Source organism: Cetorhinus maximus, unplaced genomic scaffold, assembly GCF_964194155.1.
Source record: "Cetorhinus maximus unplaced genomic scaffold, sCetMax3.hap1.1 HAP1_SCAFFOLD_997, whole genome shotgun sequence".
Classification (NCBI taxonomy): Eukaryota; Metazoa; Chordata; class Chondrichthyes; order Lamniformes; family Cetorhinidae; genus Cetorhinus; species Cetorhinus maximus.
Window position 1 is genome coordinate 45,001 of NW_027596939.1, and position 22,147 is coordinate 67,147.

General features: G+C 59.3%; 23 non-coding genes across 23 annotated transcripts in view; all 23 read left to right on the forward strand.

Annotated features, from left to right (window-relative positions):
* The window catches only part of LOC144675415 (5S ribosomal RNA), a 119-nt gene extending 1 nt beyond the window's left edge, over positions 1 to 118 (forward strand). The window contains exon 1 of the ribosomal RNA XR_013574955.1: positions 1 to 118. This exon is cut by the window's left edge and continues 1 nt beyond it. This is a non-coding gene — a ribosomal RNA (5S ribosomal RNA).
* Positions 119 to 975: 857 nt separating this feature from the next.
* Positions 976 to 1,094, forward strand: LOC144675416 (5S ribosomal RNA). Its single transcript, XR_013574956.1, has one exon. It is a non-coding gene; the product is annotated as a 5S ribosomal RNA (ribosomal RNA).
* An 860-nt stretch (positions 1,095 to 1,954) lies between these two features.
* Positions 1,955 to 2,073, forward strand: LOC144675418 (5S ribosomal RNA). Its single transcript, XR_013574957.1, has one exon. It is a non-coding gene; the product is annotated as a 5S ribosomal RNA (ribosomal RNA).
* Positions 2,074 to 2,934: 861 nt separating this feature from the next.
* LOC144675419 (5S ribosomal RNA) lies at positions 2,935 to 3,053 on the forward strand. The gene has a single exon (XR_013574958.1). It is a non-coding gene; the product is annotated as a 5S ribosomal RNA (ribosomal RNA).
* An 863-nt stretch (positions 3,054 to 3,916) lies between these two features.
* LOC144675421 (5S ribosomal RNA) lies at positions 3,917 to 4,035 on the forward strand. Its single transcript, XR_013574960.1, has one exon. It is a non-coding gene; the product is annotated as a 5S ribosomal RNA (ribosomal RNA).
* An 861-nt stretch (positions 4,036 to 4,896) lies between these two features.
* LOC144675422 (5S ribosomal RNA) lies at positions 4,897 to 5,015 on the forward strand. The gene has a single exon (XR_013574961.1). It is a non-coding gene; the product is annotated as a 5S ribosomal RNA (ribosomal RNA).
* Positions 5,016 to 5,875: 860 nt separating this feature from the next.
* LOC144675423 (5S ribosomal RNA) lies at positions 5,876 to 5,994 on the forward strand. The gene has a single exon (XR_013574962.1). It is a non-coding gene; the product is annotated as a 5S ribosomal RNA (ribosomal RNA).
* Positions 5,995 to 6,852: 858 nt separating this feature from the next.
* On the forward strand, positions 6,853 to 6,973 carry LOC144675498 (5S ribosomal RNA). Its single transcript, XR_013575035.1, has one exon. It is a non-coding gene; the product is annotated as a 5S ribosomal RNA (ribosomal RNA).
* An 862-nt stretch (positions 6,974 to 7,835) lies between these two features.
* Positions 7,836 to 7,954, forward strand: LOC144675424 (5S ribosomal RNA). Its single transcript, XR_013574963.1, has one exon. It is a non-coding gene; the product is annotated as a 5S ribosomal RNA (ribosomal RNA).
* An 858-nt stretch (positions 7,955 to 8,812) lies between these two features.
* On the forward strand, positions 8,813 to 8,931 carry LOC144675425 (5S ribosomal RNA). Its single transcript, XR_013574964.1, has one exon. It is a non-coding gene; the product is annotated as a 5S ribosomal RNA (ribosomal RNA).
* An 856-nt stretch (positions 8,932 to 9,787) lies between these two features.
* LOC144675426 (5S ribosomal RNA) lies at positions 9,788 to 9,906 on the forward strand. Its single transcript, XR_013574965.1, has one exon. It is a non-coding gene; the product is annotated as a 5S ribosomal RNA (ribosomal RNA).
* An 858-nt stretch (positions 9,907 to 10,764) lies between these two features.
* Positions 10,765 to 10,883, forward strand: LOC144675427 (5S ribosomal RNA). The gene has a single exon (XR_013574966.1). It is a non-coding gene; the product is annotated as a 5S ribosomal RNA (ribosomal RNA).
* An 861-nt stretch (positions 10,884 to 11,744) lies between these two features.
* Positions 11,745 to 11,863, forward strand: LOC144675428 (5S ribosomal RNA). Its single transcript, XR_013574967.1, has one exon. It is a non-coding gene; the product is annotated as a 5S ribosomal RNA (ribosomal RNA).
* Positions 11,864 to 12,724: 861 nt separating this feature from the next.
* On the forward strand, positions 12,725 to 12,843 carry LOC144675429 (5S ribosomal RNA). The gene has a single exon (XR_013574968.1). It is a non-coding gene; the product is annotated as a 5S ribosomal RNA (ribosomal RNA).
* An 859-nt stretch (positions 12,844 to 13,702) lies between these two features.
* Positions 13,703 to 13,821, forward strand: LOC144675430 (5S ribosomal RNA). Its single transcript, XR_013574969.1, has one exon. It is a non-coding gene; the product is annotated as a 5S ribosomal RNA (ribosomal RNA).
* An 862-nt stretch (positions 13,822 to 14,683) lies between these two features.
* LOC144675432 (5S ribosomal RNA) lies at positions 14,684 to 14,802 on the forward strand. The gene has a single exon (XR_013574971.1). It is a non-coding gene; the product is annotated as a 5S ribosomal RNA (ribosomal RNA).
* Positions 14,803 to 15,664: 862 nt separating this feature from the next.
* On the forward strand, positions 15,665 to 15,783 carry LOC144675434 (5S ribosomal RNA). Its single transcript, XR_013574972.1, has one exon. It is a non-coding gene; the product is annotated as a 5S ribosomal RNA (ribosomal RNA).
* Positions 15,784 to 16,641: 858 nt separating this feature from the next.
* Positions 16,642 to 16,760, forward strand: LOC144675435 (5S ribosomal RNA). Its single transcript, XR_013574973.1, has one exon. It is a non-coding gene; the product is annotated as a 5S ribosomal RNA (ribosomal RNA).
* Positions 16,761 to 17,620: 860 nt separating this feature from the next.
* On the forward strand, positions 17,621 to 17,739 carry LOC144675436 (5S ribosomal RNA). Its single transcript, XR_013574974.1, has one exon. It is a non-coding gene; the product is annotated as a 5S ribosomal RNA (ribosomal RNA).
* Positions 17,740 to 18,597: 858 nt separating this feature from the next.
* On the forward strand, positions 18,598 to 18,716 carry LOC144675437 (5S ribosomal RNA). Its single transcript, XR_013574975.1, has one exon. It is a non-coding gene; the product is annotated as a 5S ribosomal RNA (ribosomal RNA).
* An 858-nt stretch (positions 18,717 to 19,574) lies between these two features.
* LOC144675438 (5S ribosomal RNA) lies at positions 19,575 to 19,693 on the forward strand. The gene has a single exon (XR_013574976.1). It is a non-coding gene; the product is annotated as a 5S ribosomal RNA (ribosomal RNA).
* An 858-nt stretch (positions 19,694 to 20,551) lies between these two features.
* On the forward strand, positions 20,552 to 20,670 carry LOC144675431 (5S ribosomal RNA). The gene has a single exon (XR_013574970.1). It is a non-coding gene; the product is annotated as a 5S ribosomal RNA (ribosomal RNA).
* Positions 20,671 to 21,528: 858 nt separating this feature from the next.
* Positions 21,529 to 21,647, forward strand: LOC144675439 (5S ribosomal RNA). Its single transcript, XR_013574977.1, has one exon. It is a non-coding gene; the product is annotated as a 5S ribosomal RNA (ribosomal RNA).
* Positions 21,648 to 22,147: the final 500 nt, after the last annotated feature.

Here is a 22,147-nt window from a genome sequence, read left to right on the forward strand (position 1 = left end):
CCTACGGCCATACTAGTCTGAAAACGCCCGATCTCGTCTGATCTCGGAAGCTAAGCAGACTCAGGCCTGGTTAGTACTTGGATGGGAGACCGCCTGGGAATACCAGGTGCAGTAGGCTTTTGCTGCCAGCAGAGGCTGCTCACGTCACCACTCTCCACATTCACTCTGCCACACAACGGAGGCGCAATCTTTTTGCTGCTGCTGCTGCTGCTGCTGCTGCTGCTGTCCGCGTGGTCCGCGTGCCCCGGCTCGTTTGCGGGCAGGGAGAAGGTAGCCAGGCCGGTCGGCCAGCACATTCAGCTACCCCGGCGTTGCTGGGCCATTCGAGTGGAGCCTGCTCGGGAAGCTGGGCTCGGCGGCCTGTGATCGGCGCGGACGCATGCACGTCGGGCCGCCCTTGTGCCTCGGGGCGAGCTTTCCCTAAGTTGAAGGCAGGGCAGAGTAGAGAGGGAAGAAGCTCTGTGCCCGCTGGTAAAAGGATCAAGAGCGAGAGGGCCCCACAGATTGAAAGTGAGTTGCCAAAGAAGCAAATGCGAGGTGAGAAAAAGCTTGTGGACGCAACGGGCGGTTGAGGTGCGGAAGGCCGTGACTGCCTGCAAGCGTGGCGGAGGCAGGTAGAATCGAGGCATTCGAGAGGGCGTCGGATGATTATTTGGATAGAAAGAAGGTGCAGGGGTACGGGGACAAAGGCACAAGAGGCGGATGGGCGTGCCTGACGCTTCCCCCAGTGCGGAGAGGACGAATGTTGAACGGGAGCAAGGGTGCAGGCTGGAGGCTGGTGAGGCGTAAGTAGGGCTTGCAGTTTGCCTGTGGGGGGAGGCTGAGAAGGAAGGGAGCCAGGTGGGGGAGGGATGAAAGGGAGTAGGAGGGAAAGAAGAAGAGAGAGAGAGAGAGAGAAAAAAAAAGAAAACCCGCGGTAAAGAAGAAGGGGCTGGACTGAGAGGCTTGAATTAGCCAGAAAGGCAGGCGGCAAGTGCCTACGGCCATACTAGTCTGAAAACGCCCGATCTCGTCTGATCTCGGAAGCTAAGCAGACTCAGGCCTGGTTAGTACTTGGATGGGAGACCGCCTGGGAATACCAGGTGCAGTAGGCTTTTGCTGCCAGCAGAGGCTGCTCACGTCACCACTCTCCACATTCACTCTGCCACACAACGGAGGCGCAATCTTTTGCTGCTGCTGCTGCTGCTGCTGCTGCTGCTGTCCGCGTGGTCCGCGTGCCCCGGCTCGTTTGCGGGCAGGGAGAAGGTAGCCAGGCCGGTCGGCCAGCACATTCAGCTACCCCGGCGTTGCTGGGCCATTCGAGTGGAGCCTGCTCGGGAAGCTGGGCTCGGCGGCCTGTGATCGGCGCGGACGCATGCACGTCGGGCCGCCCTTGTGCCTCGGGGCGAGCTTTCCCTAAGTTGAAGGCAGGGCAGAGTAGAGAGGGAAGAAGCTCTGTGCCCGCTGGTAAAAGGATCAAGAGCGAGAGGGCCCCACAGATTGAAAGTGAGTTGCCAAAGAAGCAAATGCGAGGTGAGAAAAAGCTTGTGGACGCAACGGGCGGTTGAGGTGCGGAAGGCCGTGACTGCCTGCAAGCGTGGCGGAGGCAGGTAGAATCGAGGCATTCGAGAGGGCGTCGGATGATTATTTGGATAGAAAGAAGGTGCAGGGGTACGGGGACAAAGGCACAAGAGGCGGATGGTAGCGCGTGCCTGACGCTTCCCCCAGTGCGGAGAGGACGAATGTTGAACGGGAGCAAGGGTGCAGGCTGGAGGCTGGTGAGGCGTAAGTAGGGCTTGCAGTTTGCCTGTGGGGGGAGGCTGAGAAGGAAGGGAGCCAGGTGGGGGAGGGATGAAAGGGAGTAGGAGGGAAAGAAGAAGAGAGAGAGAGAGAGAGAAAAAAAAAGAAAACCCGCGGTAAAGAAGAAGGGGCTGGACTGAGAGGCTTGAATTAGCCAGAAAGGCAGGCGGCAAGTGCCTACGGCCATACTAGTCTGAAAACGCCCGATCTCGTCTGATCTCGGAAGCTAAGCAGACTCAGGCCTGGTTAGTACTTGGATGGGAGACCGCCTGGGAATACCAGGTGCAGTAGGCTTTTGCTGCCAGCAGAGGCTGCTCACGTCACCACTCTCCACATTCACTCTGCCACACAACGGAGGCGCAATCTTTTTGCTGCTGCTGCTGCTGCTGCTGCTGCTGCTGTCCGCGTGGTCCGCGTGCCCCGGCTCGTTTGCGGGCAGGGAGAAGGTAGCCAGGCCGGTCGGCCAGCACATTCAGCTACCCCGGCGTTGCTGGGCCATTCGAGTGGAGCCTGCTCGGGAAGCTGGGCTCGGCGGCCTGTGATCGGCGCGGACGCATGCACGTCGGGCCGCCCTTGTGCCTCGGGGCGAGCTTTCCCTAAGTTGAAGGCAGGGCAGAGTAGAGAGGGAAGAAGCTCTGTGCCCGCTGGTAAAAGGATCAAGAGCGAGAGGGCCCCACAGATTGAAAGTGAGTTGCCAAAGAAGCAAATGCGAGGTGAGAAAAAGCTTGTGGACGCAACGGGCGGTTGAGGTGCGGAAGGCCGTGACTGCCTGCAAGCGTGGCGGAGGCAGGTAGAATCGAGGCATTCGAGAGGGCGTCGGATGATTATTTGGATAGAAAGAAGGTGCAGGGGTACGGGGACAAAGGCACAAGAGGCGGATGGTAGCGCGTGCCTGACGCTTCCCCCAGTGCGGAGAGGACGAATGTTGAACGGGAGCAAGGGTGCAGGCTGGAGGCTGGTGAGGCGTAAGTAGGGCTTGCAGTTTGCCTGTGGGGGGAGGCTGAGAAGGAAGGGAGCCAGGTGGGGGAGGGATGAAAGGGAGTAGGAGGGAAAGAAGAAGAGAGAGAGAGAGAGAGAAAAAAAAAGAAAACCCGCGGTAAAGAAGAAGGGGCTGGACTGAGAGGCTTGAATTAGCCAGAAAGGCAGGCGGCAAGTGCCTACGGCCATACTAGTCTGAAAACGCCCGATCTCGTCTGATCTCGGAAGCTAAGCAGACTCAGGCCTGGTTAGTACTTGGATGGGAGACCGCCTGGGAATACCAGGTGCAGTAGGCTTTTGCTGCCAGCAGAGGCTGCTCACGTCACCACTCTCCACATTCACTCTGCCACACAACGGAGGCGCAATCTTTTTGCTGCTGCTGCTGCTGCTGCTGCTGCTGCTGTCCGCGTGGTCCGCGTGCCCCGGCTCGTTTGCGGGCAGGGAGAAGGTAGCCAGGCCGGTCGGCCAGCACATTCAGCTACCCCGGCGTTGCTGGGCCATTCGAGTGGAGCCTGCTCGGGAAGCTGGGCTCGGCGGCCTGTGATCGGCGCGGACGCATGCACGTCGGGCCGCCCTTGTGCCTCGGGGCGAGCTTTCCCTAAGTTGAAGGCAGGGCAGAGTAGAGAGGGAAGAAGCTCTGTGCCCGCTGGTAAAAGGATCAAGAGCGAGAGGGCCCCACAGATTGAAAGTGAGTTGCCAAAGAAGCAAATGCGAGGTGAGAAAAAGCTTGTGGACGCAACGGGCGGTTGAGGTGCGGAAGGCCGTGACTGCCTGCAAGCGTGGCGGAGGCAGGTAGAATCGAGGCATTCGAGAGGGCGTCGGATGATTATTTGGATAGAAAGAAGGTGCAGGGGTACGGGGACAAAGGCACAAGAGGCGGATGGTAGCGCGTGCCTGACGCTTCCCCCAGTGCGGAGAGGACGAATGTTGAACGGGAGCAAGGGTGCAGGCTGGAGGCTGGTGAGGCGTAAGTAGGGCTTGCAGTTTGCCTGTGGGGGGAGGCTGAGAAGGAAGGGAGCCAGGTGGGGGAGGGATGAAAGGGAGTAGGAGGGAAAGAAGAAGAGAGAGAGAGAGAGAGAGAAAAAAAAAGAAAACCCGCGGTAAAGAAGAAGGGGCTGGACTGAGAGGCTTGAATTAGCCAGAAAGGCAGGCGGCAAGTGCCTACGGCCATACTAGTCTGAAAACGCCCGATCTCGTCTGATCTCGGAAGCTAAGCAGACTCAGGCCTGGTTAGTACTTGGATGGGAGACCGCCTGGGAATACCAGGTGCAGTAGGCTTTTGCTGCCAGCAGAGGCTGCTCACGTCACCACTCTCCACATTCACTCTGCCACACAACGGAGGCGCAATCTTTTTGCTGCTGCTGCTGCTGCTGCTGCTGCTGCTGTCCGCGTGGTCCGCGTGCCCCGGCTCGTTTGCGGGCAGGGAGAAGGTAGCCAGGCCGGTCGGCCAGCACATTCAGCTACCCCGGCGTTGCTGGGCCATTCGAGTGGAGCCTGCTCGGGAAGCTGGGCTCGGCGGCCTGTGATCGGCGCGGACGCATGCACGTCGGGCCGCCCTTGTGCCTCGGGGCGAGCTTTCCCTAAGTTGAAGGCAGGGCAGAGTAGAGAGGGAAGAAGCTCTGTGCCCGCTGGTAAAAGGATCAAGAGCGAGAGGGCCCCACAGATTGAAAGTGAGTTGCCAAAGAAGCAAATGCGAGGTGAGAAAAAGCTTGTGGACGCAACGGGCGGTTGAGGTGCGGAAGGCCGTGACTGCCTGCAAGCGTGGCGGAGGCAGGTAGAATCGAGGCATTCGAGAGGGCGTCGGATGATTATTTGGATAGAAAGAAGGTGCAGGGGTACGGGGACAAAGGCACAAGAGGCGGATGGTAGCGCGTGCCTGACGCTTCCCCCAGTGCGGAGAGGACGAATGTTGAACGGGAGCAAGGGTGCAGGCTGGAGGCTGGTGAGGCGTAAGTAGGGCTTGCAGTTTGCCTGTGGGGGGAGGCTGAGAAGGAAGGGAGCCAGGTGGGGGAGGGATGAAAGGGAGTAGGAGGGAAAGAAGAAGAGAGAGAGAGAGAGAGAAAAAAAAAGAAAACCCGCGGTAAAGAAGAAGGGGCTGGACTGAGAGGCTTGAATTAGCCAGAAAGGCAGGCGGCAAGTGCCTACGGCCATACTAGTCTGAAAACGCCCGATCTCGTCTGATCTCGGAAGCTAAGCAGACTCAGGCCTGGTTAGTACTTGGATGGGAGACCGCCTGGGAATACCAGGTGCAGTAGGCTTTTGCTGCCAGCAGAGGCTGCTCACGTCACCACTCTCCACATTCACTCTGCCACACAACGGAGGCGCAATCTTTTGCTGCTGCTGCTGCTGCTGCTGCTGCTGCTGTCCGCGTGGTCCGCGTGCCCCGGCTCGTTTGCGGGCAGGGAGAAGGTAGCCAGGCCGGTCGGCCAGCACATTCAGCTACCCCGGCGTTGCTGGGCCATTCGAGTGGAGCCTGCTCGGGAAGCTGGGCTCGGCGGCCTGTGATCGGCGCGGACGCATGCACGTCGGGCCGCCCTTGTGCCTCGGGGCGAGCTTTCCCTAAGTTGAAGGCAGGGCAGAGTAGAGAGGGAAGAAGCTCTGTGCCCGCTGGTAAAAGGATCAAGAGCGAGAGGGCCCCACAGATTGAAAGTGAGTTGCCAAAGAAGCAAATGCGAGGTGAGAAAAAGCTTGTGGACGCAACGGGCGGTTGAGGTGCGGAAGGCCGTGACTGCCTGCAAGCGTGGCGGAGGCAGGTAGAATCGAGGCATTCGAGAGGGCGTCGGATGATTATTTGGATAGAAAGAAGGTGCAGGGGTACGGGGACAAAGGCACAAGAGGCGGATGGTAGCGCGTGCCTGACGCTTCCCCCAGTGCGGAGAGGACGAATGTTGAACGGGAGCAAGGGTGCAGGCTGGAGGCTGGTGAGGCGTAAGTAGGGCTTGCAGTTTGCCTGTGGGGGGAGGCTGAGAAGGAAGGGAGCCAGGTGGGGGAGGGATGAAAGGGAGTAGGAGGGAAAGAAGAAGAGAGAGAGAGAGAGAGAAAAAAAAAGAAAACCCGCGGTAAAGAAGAAGGGGCTGGACTGAGAGGCTTGAATTAGCCAGAAAGGCAGGCGGCAAGTGCCTACGGCCATACTAGTCTGAAAACGCCCGATCTCGTCTGATCTCGGAAGCTAAGCAGACTCAGGCCTGGTTAGTACTTGGATGGGAGACCGCCTGGGAATACCAGGTGCAGTAGGCTTTTGCTGCCAGCAGAGGCTGCTCACGTCACCACTCTCCACATTCACTCTGCCACACAACGGAGGCGCAATCTTTTTGCTGCTGCTGCTGCTGCTGCTGCTGCTGTCCGCGTGGTCCGCGTGCCCCGGCTCGTTTGCGGGCAGGGAGAAGGTAGCCAGGCCGGTCGGCCAGCACATTCAGCTACCCCGGCGTTGCTGGGCCATTCGAGTGGAGCCTGCTCGGGAAGCTGGGCTCGGCGGCCTGTGATCGGCGCGGACGCATGCACGTCGGGCCGCCCTTGTGCCTCGGGGCGAGCTTTCCCTAAGTTGAAGGCAGGGCAGAGTAGAGAGGGAAGAAGCTCTGTGCCCGCTGGTAAAAGGATCAAGAGCGAGAGGGCCCCACAGATTGAAAGTGAGTTGCCAAAGAAGCAAATGCGAGGTGAGAAAAAGCTTGTGGACGCAACGGGCGGTTGAGGTGCGGAAGGCCGTGACTGCCTGCAAGCGTGGCGGAGGCAGGTAGAATCGAGGCATTCGAGAGGGCGTCGGATGATTATTTGGATAGAAAGAAGGTGCAGGGGTACGGGGACAAAGGCACAAGAGGCGGATGGTAGCGCGTGCCTGACGCTTCCCCCAGTGCGGAGAGGACGAATGTTGAACGGGAGCAAGGGTGCAGGCTGGAGGCTGGTGAGGCGTAAGTAGGGCTTGCAGTTTGCCTGTGGGGGGAGGCTGAGAAGGAAGGGAGCCAGGTGGGGGAGGGATGAAAGGGAGTAGGAGGGAAAGAAGAAGAGAGAGAGAGAGAGAGAAAAAAAAAGAAAACCCGCGGTAAAGAAGAAGGGGCTGGACTGAGAGGCTTGAATTAGCCAGAAAGGCAGGCGGCAAGTGCCTACGGCCATACTAGTCTGAAAACGCCCGATCTCGTCTGATCTCGGAAGCTAAGCAGACTCAGGCCTGGTTAGTACTTGTGGATGGGAGACCGCCTGGGAATACCAGGTGCAGTAGGCTTTTGCTGCCAGCAGAGGCTGCTCACGTCACCACTCTCCACATTCACTCTGCCACACAACGGAGGCGCAATCTTTTTGCTGCTGCTGCTGCTGCTGCTGCTGCTGTCCGCGTGGTCCGCGTGCCCCGGCTCGTTTGCGGGCAGGGAGAAGGTAGCCAGGCCGGTCGGCCAGCACATTCAGCTACCCCGGCGTTGCTGGGCCATTCGAGTGGAGCCTGCTCGGGAAGCTGGGCTCGGCGGCCTGTGATCGGCGCGGACGCATGCACGTCGGGCCGCCCTTGTGCCTCGGGGCGAGCTTTCCCTAAGTTGAAGGCAGGGCAGAGTAGAGAGGGAAGAAGCTCTGTGCCCGCTGGTAAAAGGATCAAGAGCGAGAGGGCCCCACAGATTGAAAGTGAGTTGCCAAAGAAGCAAATGCGAGGTGAGAAAAAGCTTGTGGACGCAACGGGCGGTTGAGGTGCGGAAGGCCGTGACTGCCTGCAAGCGTGGCGGAGGCAGGTAGAATCGAGGCATTCGAGAGGGCGTCGGATGATTATTTGGATAGAAAGAAGGTGCAGGGGTACGGGGACAAAGGCACAAGAGGCGGATGGTAGCGCGTGCCTGACGCTTCCCCCAGTGCGGAGAGGACGAATGTTGAACGGGAGCAAGGGTGCAGGCTGGAGGCTGGTGAGGCGTAAGTAGGGCTTGCAGTTTGCCTGTGGGGGGAGGCTGAGAAGGAAGGGAGCCAGGTGGGGGAGGGATGAAAGGGAGTAGGAGGGAAAGAAGAAGAGAGAGAGAGAGAGAGAGAGAAAAAAAAAGAAAACCCGCGGTAAAGAAGAAGGGGCTGGACTGAGAGGCTTGAATTAGCCAGAAAGGCAGGCGGCAAGTGCCTACGGCCATACTAGTCTGAAAACGCCCGATCTCGTCTGATCTCGGAAGCTAAGCAGACTCAGGCCTGGTTAGTACTTGGATGGGAGACCGCCTGGGAATACCAGGTGCAGTAGGCTTTTGCTGCCAGCAGAGGCTGCTCACGTCACCACTCTCCACATTCACTCTGCCACACAACGGAGGCGCAATCTTTTTGCTGCTGCTGCTGCTGCTGCTGCTGCTGTCCGCGTGGTCCGCGTGCCCCGGCTCGTTTGCGGGCAGGGAGAAGGTAGCCAGGCCGGTCGGCCAGCACATTCAGCTACCCCGGCGTTGCTGGGCCATTCGAGTGGAGCCTGCTCGGGACGCTGGGCTCGGCGGCCTGTGATCGGCGCGGACGCATGCACGTCGGGCCGCCCTTGTGCCTCGGGGCGAGCTTTCCCTAAGTTGAAGGCAGGGCAGAGTAGAGAGGGAAGAAGCTCTGTGCCCGCTGGTAAAAGGATCAAGAGCGAGAGGGCCCCACAGATTGAAAGTGAGTTGCCAAAGAAGCAAATGCGAGGTGAGAAAAAGCTTGTGGACGCAACGGGCGGTTGAGGTGCGGAAGGCCGTGACTGCCTGCAAGCGTGGCGGAGGCAGGTAGAATCGAGGCATTCGAGAGGGCGTCGGATGATTATTTGGATAGAAAGAAGGTGCAGGGGTACGGGGACAAAGGCACAAGAGGCGGATGGTAGCGCGTGCCTGACGCTTCCCCCAGTGCGGAGAGGACGAATGTTGAACGGGAGCAAGGGTGCAGGCTGGAGGCTGGTGAGGCGTAAGTAGGGCTTGCAGTTTGCCTGTGGGGGGAGGCTGAGAAGGAAGGGAGCCAGGTGGGGGAGGGATGAAAGGGAGTAGGAGGGAAAGAAGAAGAGAGAGAGAGAGAGAGAAAAAAAAAGAAAACCCACGGTAAAGAAGAAGGGGCTGGACTGAGAGGCTTGAATTAGCCAGAAAGGCAGGCGGCAAGTGCCTACGGCCATACTAGTCTGAAAACGCCCGATCTCGTCTGATCTCGGAAGCTAAGCAGACTCAGGCCTGGTTAGTACTTGGATGGGAGACCGCCTGGGAATACCAGGTGCAGTAGGCTTTTGCTGCCAGCAGAGGCTGCTCACGTCACCACTCTCCACATTCACTCTGCCACACAACGGAGGCGCAATCTTTTTGCTGCTGCTGCTGCTGCTGCTGTCCGCGTGGTCCGCGTGCCCCGGCTCGTTTGCGGGCAGGGAGAAGGTAGCCAGGCCGGTCGGCCAGCACATTCAGCTACCCCGGCGTTGCTGGGCCATTCGAGTGGAGCCTGCTCGGGAAGCTGGGCTCGGCGGCCTGTGATCGGCGCGGACGCATGCACGTCGGGCCGCCCTTGTGCCTCGGGGCGAGCTTTCCCTAAGTTGAAGGCAGGGCAGAGTAGAGAGGGAAGAAGCTCTGTGCCCGCTGGTAAAAGGATCAAGAGCGAGAGGGCCCCACAGATTGAAAGTGAGTTGCCAAAGAAGCAAATGCGAGGTGGGTGAGAAAAAGCTTGTGGACGCAACGGGCGGTTGAGGTGCGGAAGGCCGTGACTGCCTGCAAGCGTGGCGGAGGCAGGTAGAATCGAGGCATTCGAGAGGGCGTCGGATGATTATTTGGATAGAAAGAAGGTGCAGGGGTACGGGGACAAAGGCACAAGAGGCGGATGGTAGCGCGTGCCTGACGCTTCCCCCAGTGCGGAGAGGACGAATGTTGAACGGGAGCAAGGGTGCAGGCTGGAGGCTGGTGAGGCGTAAGTAGGGCTTGCAGTTTGCCTGTGGGGGGAGGCTGAGAAGGAAGGGAGCCAGGTGGGGGAGGGATGAAAGGGAGTAGGAGGGAAAGAAGAAGAGAGAGAGAGAGAGAGAAAAAAAAAGAAAACCCGCGGTAAAGAAGAAGGGGCTGGACTGAGAGGCTTGAATTAGCCAGAAAGGCAGGCGGCAAGTGCCTACGGCCATACTAGTCTGAAAACGCCCGATCTCGTCTGATCTCGGAAGCTAAGCAGACTCAGGCCTGGTTAGTACTTGGATGGGAGACCGCCTGGGAATACCAGGTGCAGTAGGCTTTTGCTGCCAGCAGAGGCTGCTCACGTCACCACTCTCCACATTCACTCTGCCACACAACGGAGGCGCAATCTTTTTGCTGCTGCTGCTGCTGCTGCTGCTGCTGTCCGCGTGGTCCGCGTGCCCCGGCTCGTTTGCGGGCAGGGAGAAGGTAGCCAGGCCGGTCGGCCAGCACATTCAGCTACCCCGGCGTTGCTGGGCCATTCGAGTGGAGCCTGCTCGGGAAGCTGGGCTCGGCGGCCTGTGATCGGCGCGGACGCATGCACGTCGGGCCGCCCTTGTGCCTCGGGGCGAGCTTTCCCTAAGTTGAAGGCAGGGCAGAGTAGAGAGGGAAGAAGCTCTGTGCCCGCTGGTAAAAGGATCAAGAGCGAGAGGGCCCCACAGATTGAAAGTGAGTTGCCAAAGAAGCAAATGCGAGGTGAGAAAAAGCTTGTGGACGCAACGGGCGGTTGAGGTGCGGAAGGCCGTGACTGCCTGCAAGCGTGGCGGAGGCAGGTAGAATCGAGGCATTCGAGAGGGCGTCGGATGATTATTTGGATAGAAAGAAGGTGCAGGGGTACGGGGACAAAGGCACAAGAGGCGGATGGTAGCGCGTGCCTGACGCTTCCCCCAGTGCGGAGAGGACGAATGTTGAACGGGAGCAAGGGTGCAGGCTGGAGGCTGGTGAGGCGTAAGTAGGGCTTGCAGTTTGCCTGTGGGGGGAGGCTGAGAAGGAAGGGAGCCAGGTGGGGGAGGGATGAAAGGGAGTAGGAGGGAAAGAAGAAGAGAGAGAGAGAGAGAGAAAAAAAAAGAAAACCCGCGGTAAAGAAGAAGGGGCTGGACTGAGAGGCTTGAATTAGCCAGAAAGGCAGGCGGCAAGTGCCTACGGCCATACTAGTCTGAAAACGCCCGATCTCGTCTGATCTCGGAAGCTAAGCAGACTCAGGCCTGGTTAGTACTTGGATGGGAGACCGCCTGGGAATACCAGGTGCAGTAGGCTTTTGCTGCCAGCAGAGGCTGCTCACGTCACCACTCTCCACATTCACTCTGCCACACAACGGAGGCGCAATCTTTTTGCTGCTGCTGCTGCTGCTGCTGCTGCTGCTGTCCGCGTGGTCCGCGTGCCCCGGCTCGTTTGCGGGCAGGGAGAAGGTAGCCAGGCCGGTCGGCCAGCACATTCAGCTACCCCGGCGTTGCTGGGCCATTCGAGTGGAGCCTGCTCGGGAAGCTGGGCTCGGCGGCCTGTGATCGGCGCGGACGCATGCACGTCGGGCCGCCCTTGTGCCTCGGGGCGAGCTTTCCCTAAGTTGAAGGCAGGGCAGAGTAGAGAGGGAAGAAGCTCTGTGCCCGCTGGTAAAAGGATCAAGAGCGAGAGGGCCCCACAGATTGAAAGTGAGTTGCCAAAGAAGCAAATGCGAGGTGAGAAAAAGCTTGTGGACGCAACGGGCGGTTGAGGTGCGGAAGGCCGTGACTGCCTGCAAGCGTGGCGGAGGCAGGTAGAATCGAGGCATTCGAGAGGGCGTCGGATGATTATTTGGATAGAAAGAAGGTGCAGGGGTACGGGGACAAAGGCACAAGAGGCGGATGGTAGCGCGTGCCTGACGCTTCCCCCAGTGCGGAGAGGACGAATGTTGAACGGGAGCAAGGGTGCAGGCTGGAGGCTGGTGAGGCGTAAGTAGGGCTTGCAGTTTGCCTGTGGGGGGAGGCTGAGAAGGAAGGGAGCCAGGTGGGGGAGGGATGAAAGGGAGTAGGAGGGAAAGAAGAAGAGAGAGAGAGAGAGAGAAAAAAAAAGAAAACCCGCGGTAAAGAAGAAGGGGCTGGACTGAGAGGCTTGAATTAGCCAGAAAGGCAGGCGGCAAGTGCCTACGGCCATACTAGTCTGAAAACGCCCGATCTCGTCTGATCTCGGAAGCTAAGCAGACTCAGGCCTGGTTAGTACTTGGATGGGAGACCGCCTGGGAATACCAGGTGCAGTAGGCTTTTGCTGCCAGCAGAGGCTGCTCACGTCACCACTCTCCACATTCACTCTGCCACACAACGGAGGCGCAATCTTTTTGCTGCTGCTGCTGCTGCTGCTGCTGCTGCTGTCCGCGTGGTCCGCGTGCCCCGGCTCGTTTGCGGGCAGGGAGAAGGTAGCCAGGCCGGTCGGCCAGCACATTCAGCTACCCCGGCGTTGCTGGGCCATTCGAGTGGAGCCTGCTCGGGAAGCTGGGCTCGGCGGCCTGTGATCGGCGCGGACGCATGCACGTCGGGCCGCCCTTGTGCCTCGGGGCGAGCTTTCCCTAAGTTGAAGGCAGGGCAGAGTAGAGAGGGAAGAAGCTCTGTGCCCGCTGGTAAAAGGATCAAGAGCGAGAGGGCCCCACAGATTGAAAGTGAGTTGCCAAAGAAGCAAATGCGAGGTGAGAAAAAGCTTGTGGACGCAACGGGCGGTTGAGGTGCGGAAGGCCGTGACTGCCTGCAAGCGTGGCGGAGGCAGGTAGAATCGAGGCATTCGAGAGGGCGTCGGATGATTATTTGGATAGAAAGAAGGTGCAGGGGTACGGGGACAAAGGCACAAGAGGCGGATGGTAGCGCGTGCCTGACGCTTCCCCCAGTGCGGAGAGGACGAATGTTGAACGGGAGCAAGGGTGCAGGCTGGAGGCTGGTGAGGCGTAAGTAGGGCTTGCAGTTTGCCTGTGGGGGGAGGCTGAGAAGGAAGGGAGCCAGGTGGGGGAGGGATGAAAGGGAGTAGGAGGGAAAGAAGAAGAGAGAGAGAGAGAGAGAAAAAAAAAGAAAACCCGCGGTAAAGAAGAAGGGGCTGGACTGAGAGGCTTGAATTAGCCAGAAAGGCAGGCGGCAAGTGCCTACGGCCATACTAGTCTGAAAACGCCCGATCTCGTCTGATCTCGGAAGCTAAGCAGACTCAGGCCTGGTTAGTACTTGGATGGGAGACCGCCTGGGAATACCAGGTGCAGTAGGCTTTTGCTGCCAGCAGAGGCTGCTCACGTCACCACTCTCCACATTCACTCTGCCACACAACGGAGGCGCAATCTTTTTGCTGCTGCTGCTGCTGCTGCTGCTGCTGTCCGCGTGGTCCGCGTGCCCCGGCTCGTTTGCGGGCAGGGAGAAGGTAGCCAGGCCGGTCGGCCAGCACATTCAGCTACCCCGGCGTTGCTGGGCCATTCGAGTGGAGCCTGCTCGGGAAGCTGGGCTCGGCGGCCTGTGATCGGCGCGGACGCATGCACGTCGGGCCGCCCTTGTGCCTCGGGGCGAGCTTTCCCTAAGTTGAAGGCAGGGCAGAGTAGAGAGGGAAGAAGCTCTGTGCCCGCTGGTAAAAGGATCAAGAGCGAGAGGGCCCCACAGATTGAAAGTGAGTTGCCAAAGAAGCAAATGCGAGGTGAGAAAAAGCTTGTGGACGCAACGGGCGGTTGAGGTGCGGAAGGCCGTGACTGCCTGCAAGCGTGGCGGAGGCAGGTAGAATCGAGGCATTCGAGAGGGCGTCGGATGATTATTTGGATAGAAAGAAGGTGCAGGGGTACGGGGACAAAGGCACAAGAGGCGGATGGTAGCGCGTGCCTGACGCTTCCCCCAGTGCGGAGAGGACGAATGTTGAACGGGAGCAAGGGTGCAGGCTGGAGGCTGGTGAGGCGTAAGTAGGGCTTGCAGTTTGCCTGTGGGGGGAGGCTGAGAAGGAAGGGAGCCAGGTGGGGGAGGGATGAAAGGGAGTAGGAGGGAAAGAAGAGAGAGAGAGAGAGAGAGAGAAAAAAAAAGAAAACCCGCGGTAAAGAAGAAGGGGCTGGACTGAGAGGCTTGAATTAGCCAGAAAGGCAGGCGGCAAGTGCCTACGGCCATACTAGTCTGAAAACGCCCGATCTCGTCTGATCTCGGAAGCTAAGCAGACTCAGGCCTGGTTAGTACTTGGATGGGAGACCGCCTGGGAATACCAGGTGCAGTAGGCTTTTGCTGCCAGCAGAGGCTGCTCACGTCACCACTCTCCACATTCACTCTGCCACACAACGGAGGCGCAATCTTTTTGCTGCTGCTGCTGCTGCTGCTGCTGCTGCTGTCCGCGTGGTCCGCGTGCCCCGGCTCGTTTGCGGGCAGGGAGAAGGTAGCCAGGCCGGTCGGCCAGCACATTCAGCTACCCCGGCGTTGCTGGGCCATTCGAGTGGAGCCTGCTCGGGAAGCTGGGCTCGGCGGCCTGTGATCGGCGCGGACGCATGCACGTCGGGCCGCCCTTGTGCCTCGGGGCGAGCTTTCCCTAAGTTGAAGGCAGGGCAGAGTAGAGAGGGAAGAAGCTCTGTGCCCGCTGGTAAAAGGATCAAGAGCGAGAGGGCCCCACAGATTGAAAGTGAGTTGCCAAAGAAGCAAATGCGAGGTGAGAAAAAGCTTGTGGACGCAACGGGCGGTTGAGGTGCGGAAGGCCGTGACTGCCTGCAAGCGTGGCGGAGGCAGGTAGAATCGAGGCATTCGAGAGGGCGTCGGATGATTATTTGGATAGAAAGAAGGTGCAGGGGTACGGGGACAAAGGCACAAGAGGCGGATGGTAGCGCGTGCCTGACGCTTCCCCCAGTGCGGAGAGGACGAATGTTGAACGGGAGCAAGGGTGCAGGCTGGAGGCTGGTGAGGCGTAAGTAGGGCTTGCAGTTTGCCTGTGGGGGGAGGCTGAGAAGGAAGGGAGGCCAGGTGGGGGAGGGATGAAAGGGAGTAGGAGGGAAAGAAGAAGAGAGAGAGAGAGAGAGAAAAAAAAAGAAAACCCGCGGTAAAGAAGAAGGGGCTGGACTGAGAGGCTTGAATTAGCCAGAAAGGCAGGCGGCAAGTGCCTACGGCCATACTAGTCTGAAAACGCCCGATCTCGTCTGATCTCGGAAGCTAAGCAGACTCAGGCCTGGTTAGTACTTGGATGGGAGACCGCCTGGGAATACCAGGTGCAGTAGGCTTTTGCTGCCAGCAGAGGCTGCTCACGTCACCACTCTCCACATTCACTCTGCCACACAACGGAGGCGCAATCTTTTTGCTGCTGCTGCTGCTGCTGCTGCTGCTGTCCGCGTGGTCCGCGTGCCCCGGCTCGTTTGCGGGCAGGGAGAAGGTAGCCAGGCCGGTCGGCCAGCACATTCAGCTACCCCGGCGTTGCTGGGCCATTCGAGTGGAGCCTGCTCGGGAAGCTGGGCTCGGCGGCCTGTGATCGGCGCGGACGCATGCACGTCGGGCCGCCCTTGTGCCTCGGGGCGAGCTTTCCCTAAGTTGAAGGCAGGGCAGAGTAGAGAGGGAAGAAGCTCTGTGCCCGCTGGTAAAAGGATCAAGAGCGAGAGGGCCCCACAGATTGAAAGTGAGTTGCCAAAGAAGCAAATGCGAGGTGAGAAAAAGCTTGTGGACGCAACGGGCGGTTGAGGTGCGGAAGGCCGTGACTGCCTGCAAGCGTGGCGGAGGCAGGTAGAATCGAGGCATTCGAGAGGGCGTCGGATGATTATTTGGATAGAAAGAAGGTGCAGGGGTACGGGGACAAAGGCACAAGAGGCGGATGGTAGCGCGTGCCTGACGCTTCCCCCAGTGCGGAGAGGACGAATGTTGAACGGGAGCAAGGGTGCAGGCTGGAGGCTGGTGAGGCGTAAGTAGGGCTTGCAGTTTGCCTGTGGGGGGAGGCTGAGAAGGAAGGGAGCCAGGTGGGGGAGGGATGAAAGGGAGTAGGAGGGAAAGAAGAAGAGAGAGAGAGAGAGAGAGAGAAAAAAAAAGAAAACCCGCGGTAAAGAAGAAGGGGCTGGACTGAGAGGCTTGAATTAGCCAGAAAGGCAGGCGGCAAGTGCCTACGGCCATACTAGTCTGAAAACGCCCGATCTCGTCTGATCTCGGAAGCTAAGCAGACTCAGGCCTGGTTAGTACTTGGATGGGAGACCGCCTGGGAATACCAGGTGCAGTAGGCTTTTGCTGCCAGCAGAGGCTGCTCACGTCACCACTCTCCACATTCACTCTGCCACACAACGGAGGCGCAATCTTTTTGCTGCTGCTGCTGCTGCTGCTGCTGCTGTCCGCGTGGTCCGCGTGCCCCGGCTCGTTTGCGGGCAGGGAGAAGGTAGCCAGGCCGGTCGGCCAGCACATTCAGCTACCCCGGCGTTGCTGGGCCATTCGAGTGGAGCCTGCTCGGGAAGCTGGGCTCGGCGGCCTGTGATCGGCGCGGACGCATGCACGTCGGGCCGCCCTTGTGCCTCGGGGCGAGCTTTCCCTAAGTTGAAGGCAGGGCAGAGTAGAGAGGGAAGAAGCTCTGTGCCCGCTGGTAAAAGGATCAAGAGCGAGAGGGCCCCACAGATTGAAAGTGAGTTGCCAAAGAAGCAAATGCGAGGTGAGAAAAAGCTTGTGGACGCAACGGGCGGTTGAGGTGCGGAAGGCCGTGACTGCCTGCAAGCGTGGCGGAGGCAGGTAGAATCGAGGCATTCGAGAGGGCGTCGGATGATTATTTGGATAGAAAGAAGGTGCAGGGGTACGGGGACAAAGGCACAAGAGGCGGATGGTAGCGCGTGCCTGACGCTTCCCCCAGTGCGGAGAGGACGAATGTTGAACGGGAGCAAGGGTGCAGGCTGGAGGCTGGTGAGGCGTAAGTAGGGCTTGCAGTTTGCCTGTGGGGGGAGGCTGAGAAGGAAGGGAGCCAGGTGGGGGAGGGATGAAAGGGAGTAGGAGGGAAAGAAGAAGAGAGAGAGAGAGAGAGAAAAAAAAAGAAAACCCGCGGTAAAGAAGAAGGGGCTGGACTGAGAGGCTTGAATTAGCCAGAAAGGCAGGCGGCAAGTGCCTACGGCCATACTAGTCTGAAAACGCCCGATCTCGTCTGATCTCGGAAGCTAAGCAGACTCAGGCCTGGTTAGTACTTGGATGGGAGACCGCCTGGGAATACCAGGTGCAGTAGGCTTTTGCTGCCAGCAGAGGCTGCTCACGTCACCACTCTCCACATTCACTCTGCCACACAACGGAGGCGCAATCTTTTGCTGCTGCTGCTGCTGCTGCTGCTGCTGCTGTCCGCGTGGTCCGCGTGCCCCGGCTCGTTTGCGGGCAGGGAGAAGGTAGCCAGGCCGGTCGGCCAGCACATTCAGCTACCCCGGCGTTGCTGGGCCATTCGAGTGGAGCCTGCTCGGGAAGCTGGGCTCGGCGGCCTGTGATCGGCGCGGACGCATGCACGTCGGGCCGCCCTTGTGCCTCGGGGCGAGCTTTCCCTAAGTTGAAGGCAGGGCAGAGTAGAGAGGGAAGAAGCTCTGTGCCCGCTGGTAAAAGGATCAAGAGCGAGAGGGCCCCACAGATTGAAAGTGAGTTGCCAAAGAAGCAAATGCGAGGTGAGAAAAAGCTTGTGGACGCAACGGGCGGTTGAGGTGCGGAAGGCCGTGACTGCCTGCAAGCGTGGCGGAGGCAGGTAGAATCGAGGCATTCGAGAGGGCGTCGGATGATTATTTGGATAGAAAGAAGGTGCAGGGGTACGGGGACAAAGGCACAAGAGGCGGATGGTAGCGCGTGCCTGACGCTTCCCCCAGTGCGGAGAGGACGAATGTTGAACGGGAGCAAGGGTGCAGGCTGGAGGCTGGTGAGGCGTAAGTAGGGCTTGCAGTTTGCCTGTGGGGGGAGGCTGAGAAGGAAGGGAGCCAGGTGGGGGAGGGATGAAAGGGAGTAGGAGGGAAAGAAGAAGAGAGAGAGAGAGAGAGAAAAAAAAAGAAAACCCGCGGTAAAGAAGAAGGGGCTGGACTGAGAGGCTTGAATTAGCCAGAAAGGCAGGCGGCAAGTGCCTACGGCCATACTAGTCTGAAAACGCCCGATCTCGTCTGATCTCGGAAGCTAAGCAGACTCAGGCCTGGTTAGTACTTGGATGGGAGACCGCCTGGGAATACCAGGTGCAGTAGGCTTTTGCTGCCAGCAGAGGCTGCTCACGTCACCACTCTCCACATTCACTCTGCCACACAACGGAGGCGCAATCTTTTTGCTGCTGCTGCTGCTGCTGCTGCTGCTGTCCGCGTGGTCCGCGTGCCCCGGCTCGTTTGCGGGCAGGGAGAAGGTAGCCAGGCCGGTCGGCCAGCACATTCAGCTACCCCGGCGTTGCTGGGCCATTCGAGTGGAGCCTGCTCGGGAAGCTGGGCTCGGCGGCCTGTGATCGGCGCGGACGCATGCACGTCGGGCCGCCCTTGTGCCTCGGGGCGAGCTTTCCCTAAGTTGAAGGCAGGGCAGAGTAGAGAGGGAAGAAGCTCTGTGCCCGCTGGTAAAAGGATCAAGAGCGAGAGGGCCCCACAGATTGAAAGTGAGTTGCCAAAGAAGCAAATGCGAGGTGAGAAAAAGCTTGTGGACGCAACGGGCGGTTGAGGTGCGGAAGGCCGTGACTGCCTGCAAGCGTGGCGGAGGCAGGTAGAATCGAGGCATTCGAGAGGGCGTCGGATGATTATTTGGATAGAAAGAAGGTGCAGGGGTACGGGGACAAAGGCACAAGAGGCGGATGGTAGCGCGTGCCTGACGCTTCCCCCAGTGCGGAGAGGACGAATGTTGAACGGGAGCAAGGGTGCAGGCTGGAGGCTGGTGAGGCGTAAGTAGGGCTTGCAGTTTGCCTGTGGGGGGAGGCTGAGAAGGAAGGGAGCCAGGTGGGGGAGGGATGAAAGGGAGTAGGAGGGAAAGAAGAAGAGAGAGAGAGAGAGAGAAAAAAAAAGAAAACCCGCGGTAAAGAAGAAGGGGCTGGACTGAGAGGCTTGAATTAGCCAGAAAGGCAGGCGGCAAGTGCCTACGGCCATACTAGTCTGAAAACGCCCGATCTCGTCTGATCTCGGAAGCTAAGCAGACTCAGGCCTGGTTAGTACTTGGATGGGAGACCGCCTGGGAATACCAGGTGCAGTAGGCTTTTGCTGCCAGCAGAGGCTGCTCACGTCACCACTCTCCACATTCACTCTGCCACACAACGGAGGCGCAATCTTTTTGCTGCTGCTGCTGCTGCTGCTGCTGCTGTCCGCGTGGTCCGCGTGCCCCGGCTCGTTTGCGGGCAGGGAGAAGGTAGCCAGGCCGGTCGGCCAGCACATTCAGCTACCCCGGCGTTGCTGGGCCATTCGAGTGGAGCCTGCTCGGGAAGCTGGGCTCGGCGGCCTGTGATGGGCGCGGACGCATGCACGTCGGGCCGCCCTTGTGCCTCGGGGCGAGCTTTCCCTAAGTTGAAGGCAGGGCAGAGTAGAGAGGGAAGAAGCTCTGTGCCCGCTGGTAAAAGGATCAAGAGCGAGAGGGCCCCACAGATTGAAAGTGAGTTGCCAAAGAAGCAAATGCGAGGTGAGAAAAAGCTTGTGGACGCAACGGGCGGTTGAGGTGCGGAAGGCCGTGACTGCCTGCAAGCGTGGCGGAGGCAGGTAGAATCGAGGCATTCGAGAGGGCGTCGGATGATTATTTGGATAGAAAGAAGGTGCAGGGGTACGGGGACAAAGGCACAAGAGGCGGATGGTAGCGCGTGCCTGACGCTTCCCCCAGTGCGGAGAGGACGAATGTTGAACGGGAGCAAGGGTGCAGGCTGGAGGCTGGTGAGGCGTAAGTAGGGCTTGCAGTTTGCCTGTGGGGGGAGGCTGAGAAGGAAGGGAGCCAGGTGGGGGAGGGATGAAAGGGAGTAGGAGGGAAAGAAGAAGAGAGAGAGAGAGAGAGAAAAAAAAAGAAAACCCGCGGTAAAGAAGAAGGGGCTGGACTGAGAGGCTTGAATTAGCCAGAAAGGCAGGCGGCAAGTGCCTACGGCCATACTAGTCTGAAAACGCCCGATCTCGTCTGATCTCGGAAGCTAAGCAGACTCAGGCCTGGTTAGTACTTGGATGGGAGACCGCCTGGGAATACCAGGTGCAGTAGGCTTTTGCTGCCAGCAGAGGCTGCTCACGTCACCACTCTCCACATTCACTCTGCCACACAACGGAGGCGCAATCTTTTTGCTGCTGCTGCTGCTGCTGCTGCTGCTGTCCGCGTGGTCCGCGTGCCCCGGCTCGTTTGCGGGCAGGGAGAAGGTAGCCAGGCCGGTCGGCCAGCACATTCAGCTACCCCGGCGTTGCTGGGCCATTCGAGTGGAGCCTGCTCGGGAAGCTGGGCTCGGCGGCCTGTGATCGGCGCGGACGCATGCACGTCGGGCCGCCCTTGTGCCTCGGGGCGAGCTTTCCCTAAGTTGAAGGCAGGGCAGAGTAGAGAGGGAAGAAGCTCTGTGCCCGCTGGTAAAAGGATCAAGAGCGAGAGGGCCCCACAGATTGAAAGTGAGTTGCCAAAGAAGCAAATGCGAGGTGAGAAAAAGCTTGTGGACGCAACGGGCGGTTGAGGTGCGGAAGGCCGTGACTGCCTGCAAGCGTGGCGGAGGCAGGTAGAATCGAGGCATTCGAGAGGGCGTCGGATGATTATTTGGATAGAAAGAAGGTGCAGGGGTACGGGGACAAAGGCACAAGAGGCGGATGGTAGCGCGTGCCTGACGCTTCCCCCAGTGCGGAGAGGACGAATGTTGAACGGGAGCAAGGGTGCAGGCTGGAGGCTGGTGAGGCGTAAGTAGGGCTTGCAGTTTGCCTGTGGGGGGAGGCTGAGAAGGAAGGGAGCCAGGTGGGGGAGGGATGAAAGGGAGTAGGAGGGAAAGAAGAAGAGAGAGAGAGAGAGAGAAAAAAAAAGAAAACCCGCGGTAAAGAAGAAGGGGCTGGACTGAGAGGCTTGAATTAGCCAGAAAGGCAGGCGGCAAGTGCCTACGGCCATACTAGTCTGAAAGCGCCCGATCTCGTCTGATCTCGGAAGCTAAGCAGACTCAGGCCTGGTTAGTACTTGGATGGGAGACCGCCTGGGAATACCAGGTGCAGTAGGCTTTTGCTGCCAGCAGAGGCTGCTCACGTCACCACTCTCCACATTCACTCTGCCACACAACGGAGGCGCAATCTTTTTGCTGCTGCTGCTGCTGCTGCTGCTGCTGTCCGCGTGGTCCGCATGTCCCGGCTCGTTTGCGGGCAGGGAGAAGGTAGCCAGGCCGGTCGGCCAGCACATTCAGCTACCCCGGCGTTGCTGGGCCATTCGAGTGGAGCCTGCTCGGGAAGCTGGGCTCGGCGGCCTGTGATGGGCGCGGACGCATGCACGTCGGGCCGCCCTTGTGCCTCGGGGCGAGCTTTCCCTAAGTTGAAGGCAGGGCAGAGTAGAGAGGGAAGAAGCTCTGTGCCCGCTGGTAAAAGGATCAAGAGCGAGAGGGCCCCACAGATTGAAAGTGAGTTGCCAAAGAAGCAAATGCGAGGTGAGAAAAAGCTTGTGGACGCAACGGGCGGTTGAGGTGCGGAAGGCCGTGACTGCCTGCAAGCGTGGCGGAGGCAGGTAGAATCGAGGCATTCGAGAGGGCGTCGGATGATTATTTGGATAGAAAGAAGGTGCAGGGGTACGGGGACAAAGGCACAAGAGGCGGATGGTAGCGCGTGCCTGACGCTTCCCCCAGTGCGGAGAGGACGAATGTTGAACGGGAGCAAGGGTGCAGGCTGGAGGCTGGTGAGGCGTAAGTAGGGCTTGCAGTTTGCCTGTGGGGGGAGGCTGAGAAGGAAGGGAGCCAGGTGGGGGAGGGATGAAAGGGAGTAGGAGGGAAAGAAGAAGAGAGAGAGAGAGAGAGAAAAAAAAAGAAAACCCGCGGTAAAGAAGAAGGGGCTGGACTGAGAGGCTTGAATTAGCCAGAAAGGCAGGCGGCAAGTGCCTACGGCCATACTAGTCTGAAAACGCCCGATCTCGTCTGATCTCGGAAGCTAAGCAGACTCAGGCCTGGTTAGTACTTGGATGGGAGACCGCCTGGGAATACCAGGTGCAGTAGGCTTTTGCTGCCAGCAGAGGCTGCTCACGTCACCACTCTCCACATTCACTCTGCCACACAACGGAGGCGCAATCTTTTTGCTGCTGCTGCTGCTGCTGCTGCTGCTGTCCGCGTGGTCCGCGTGCCCCGGCTCGTTTGCGGGCAGGGAGAAGGTAGCCAGGCCGGTCGGCCAGCACATTCAGCTACCCCGGCGTTGCTGGGCCATTCGAGTGGAGCCTGCTCGGGAAGCTGGGCTCGGCGGCCTGTGATCGGCGCGGACGCATGCACGTCGGGCCGCCCTTGTGCCTCGGGGCGAGCTTTCCCTAAGTTGAAGGCAGGGCAGAGTAGAGAGGGAAGAAGCTCTGTGCCCGCTGGTAAAAGGATCAAGAGCGAGAGGGCCCCACAGATTGAAAGTGAGTTGCCAAAGAAGCAAATGCGAGGTGAGAAAAAGCTTGTGGACGCAACGGGCGGTTGAGGTGCGGAAGGCCGTGACTGCCTGCAAGCGTGGCGGAGGCAGGTAGAAT